Below are 4,381 nucleotides of genomic sequence, written 5' to 3' on the forward strand. Positions count from 1 at the left end.
GTAATGCATTTTTTTCGCAAACTTCACTTCGCATGAACTTTTGAAGTTTATGAAAAACAGGCCATTTGAACCCGGCATCATAAAATGGCAACAGAGGTTTATTTACATTATTAGCTTCCGAAAAGCTCTATATTGGCGGGTGGAAAATTGAATTCGAAATTCTTTGCTGTATATGGAACAAGCCCCATCTGATTTGTTTATGCTAATTTTTTTTTCTGGTCACAATATTACCTCAGGATATTATACACTCCTGCTGACCGGTGCGAATAATATCGAGATAATGTACCAGAAAAGTTTTGAGCTAAAAGGCAAATTAGATAAACACTTAGGAAAGCAATATTAATAGAGTAACCGCGGCTCGTACTGATATACAAGTTTATTCTCAGTCATTCCAAATGAGACGAGGAGATTAAAAGGTTCTTCAGTGTCGCATATAGAGCCTTTAAATGTATAACTGAATCACGAAGATATGGAACGAATGACTGTATAAATCAAGGCAAATGCCACGAAGGGATAAGTGAAACATGGAGTGGTTTGCAAGGCCTTTCGACTTACTGTCCTTTACTTAGCAGGCTGATAGAAATATGAAAATGGTTTGCAGGGCTCGTATAATTAGAATATGTAGATTTGGAGGGACCAGATTTTTTTTTTGTACCTGAAATCCAATTACAGTTGAAGAATTAATGGACCTACCAAAACAAGGGTAAATATTTTATGAGGTTGTTACAAAAGATTATACCCAATATCTCGGAAAACAGGGAAGAGTCAATTAAAAGATTATACAGGGAAAGAGACTGACCACAAAAAGGGATAATGGAAAGGATAAGCTGCTTACATGTTTATAAATGTACAACAACTCGGTATATATCTCCTTTTTGTAAATAATAAAAAGTCTAGCAAAGTCAACATTTCCAAAAAAATATACTAAACATGCAAATACATAGAAAATATATATAAGGTAACTAATTAGTAGTAAATCAGTGATCTTTAAGGTCATTTTTGAACATTTACTATATAAATAATACAGGGGTTCAAATGATAAATGCCAGGGGCTAAGGTCAAAATAAATGCTGGCGAAATAAGCTGATATCAGCAGATTCTATTTGAGTTCGTGAAAGAGAAATCTTCGATCTTGCAATCACTGAACTGTCAGTCCAAGTCCAATTTCTCTTGTGAGAAATTTCATTGAAGTGAATTATTCATATACACACACATTATATATATATATGTATGTGTTTGTGTGTTTGTGTGTGTGTTTGTATGTGTGTGTGTATAGGAGTAAGTATAAAATCATCCCACAGTCACGCTAACAATTATTCTCATTTAAAAAACTTAGAACAAATCGTGGAAAGTGCAAGTGAACTGAAATAAAATCGCAAACATAACTTACAAGTTATGACCACGTTCCAATACGCTTTTTTCGTCAATATTGTCTATTTTCAATATCATTCTTTGCTGCAAATATCCTCTTTTTTATTCAAAGCATCAAAGACTATTTGGTCGCATCCTTCCCTATAAAACTTTTGCTGTTATAAGCACTTTGTTGGGTCAACTGTAATTGAAAATTTAATTCAATTTAACAAATTAAATTCGGGATTTAAGGCACTGTCGGTATTATTGGGAGGGAGACCCAGGTGGGGACCGAAATCTGTTATTACAATTGGCAGGTGTTTATGTGTTCGTATGTGAGTGTGAATGTGTGACCTGCTTTTGAAAGTTATGGTACAGAGAAGTTAGGAGTAAAAGCAACCATGTATAATGCCATGCTAAACAAAGGCTGACGACCCGAGAGAGAAAAAGAAAAAAGAAAGAAAGGAAGAAGAGAGAGAAAAAACATAAAAAGGAAAAAAAAAAGGGAAAGAGAGAGAGAGAGAGGGAGAGAGAGAGAGAGAGAGAGAGAGAAGGAAATGGGGAACAGAGAGAGAGAGAGAGAGAGAGAGAGAGAGAGAGAGAGGATGGGGTAAAGAAAGACAGAGAGTGAGAGAGAAGAAAGAGAGAGAGAGAGAGAGAGAGAGAGACGAGAGAGAAAGAGAGAGAGAGAGAGAGAGACATTTTTGACAACAACACCAACCCGTTGTAATCGGATTACGTAATGAAATTACTGGTTGTGTTATCCTTAGCGACAATAAAAACCCTGCTTCGAATCGAGAGAGAGAGAAGAGAGAGAGAGAGGGAGAGAGAGAGAGAGAGAGAGAGAAGGTGAAAGTGTCACCGAATGCTTTTGAAAGCGGATGAGATCTATAAAGATTAAAAGGGAGGAACTTAGTTCCATATTTGTTAACTTTGCATAGATGTCAAAAAGTCCACTGGCTGAAATATTAGGATTTGATCAATTTCGGAGCTCTGTCTCCTTATCTATCTATCATATATCTATCTATCTATCTATCTATATGTCCGTCTGTCTGTATACGTATATTTTTATATATCTATCTATCTATCTATTTTTCTACCTCTCTGTCTATTTGTTTTTCTGTCTCTGTGTATTCTTGGCATATCTCTCTGTCTATCGATATCACTCTTTATCTGTTTATTTGTGTTTCTGTCTGTTCGTATACCTTTCTGTATATCTGTCTCTCCGTCTATCCACCTATCGGTTGGTCTGCTCTCTTTCTCTCTATTTGTGTATCTATCTATCGGTATAAGCACGATTTTCAATGAGAGCACCAAAGTTTTATATTCGTGAGGTAAAAAGCTAATAAAACTGTTTAACCATCCATGGGAATTCCTTTCATGAAATTCTCTCTCTCTCCCTCTCTCTCTCTCTCTCTCTCTCTCTCTCTCTCTCGTGAGTATTATGTGCCTAAGGTTATAACTTAAAATTTAGCCGTTCGTGAGAAATTTATTGATGAACATTCTCTCTCTCTCTCTCTCCTCTCTCGCCTCTCTCTCTCTCTCTCTCATCTCTCTCTCTCTCTACATTGCGCTACAAAAGATATGAATCACTATAAAAAATATAAGCACTTCTCACCATTGTGGTCATTATATATATATTATTTATATAATATATATATATATATATATATATATATATATATATATACATATATATATTTGCTCACAATATAACATGAATTAGCCCTCTAGGACAATATTTCGTATACTAAATCCTATGTAATGGACGTGGTGTGTATGTGTGTGTGTGTAGTGTTAGTTGTCTTATATTTATTTATACATCTACGATGTAAATTATTTACATTTTGTACATTTATGTAAAAGGTTTTATAATTAATTCATATACGTGTGAATTAATATTTGTGTGTATGTATATCAAATAGAATCATTTGTTAATTGTTTTTTTTTTTAGGTTAGTCTCTCTGATACGAATTTGCCATTGAAGATATGGGAGAGAATTTGAAATAGTATTTTTGTTTTTTATTAATATCACGTGGTTTATAAGTTACATGTGTTCAGGATATGTCATAAATAAAATGGTTTAAATATTATTTCCTTTTACCAAAATTCGACTACACTCACTCCATTTATCATAGACTAAAAAAGAGATGAAATTGATTTTTGAAATGATAGTTTTATTTTATCAAAGAATATGCAGTTGATAAGTTGCATGTGTTTCATAAGTCATAAAAAAACTATGTCGATGTTATTTTATCTTACTAATATTTAACTACACTATCCCCATTTACATTGCTTGATAGGGATGGAAATTATTTTGAAATAATGGTTTTGTCTTTAACAATTAGTAATTAGTTTATGAAATCGCATGTGTTCAGGATGTATTATAAAGATGACTATGTAATTATACTATACCACCATTAACATTAATTACACTAGTTCCATTTATCATGAAAAAGGTTGCAACTTCAGTAAGGAAGTAATTCTAAGTCAAAGGGGACAGCAATTTCCTGGTGGACTGTTTAAAACTCTTTTGAAAGCATTCAACCGACTGATTTTCAGTAAGTTACCGACCCCCTGAGAAAGACAGGGGACTAATTCCATCCAACAATTCATTCCATTCCATCGAAATGGGACAGACGAATAGAAAGAGTTTAGGAATAGCGTCCCAACATTTGCAAACATTTTAGATAAATTAATTGAAAAATAAATAATTGCATAATTAAAATATATAATTAAAACATGAATAAAATAATCAAATCAATAAATAATAGAAAAAAGGCTTGTGCAGATAAGCTCCATACCTATAAAGAGAGAGAGAGTGAGAGAGAGAGAGAGAGAGAAATTTATGGCAAAAATTTGTATGGAGGACTTAATAGATTTATTTCCTTTAAAATCCCATATTCCATAGCAAGAGAGAGAGAGAGAGGAGAGACGAGAGAGAGACGAGAGACCTGAGAGAGAGAGAGAGAGAGAGAGATTATTATAAAAAATTATTATGGATGGCTAAATGAATTTGTCCCTTAACCCT

The sequence above is a fragment of the Macrobrachium nipponense genome, chromosome 10 (genome assembly GCF_015104395.2).
Source record: "Macrobrachium nipponense isolate FS-2020 chromosome 10, ASM1510439v2, whole genome shotgun sequence".
NCBI lineage: Eukaryota > Metazoa > Arthropoda > Malacostraca > Decapoda > Palaemonidae > Macrobrachium > Macrobrachium nipponense.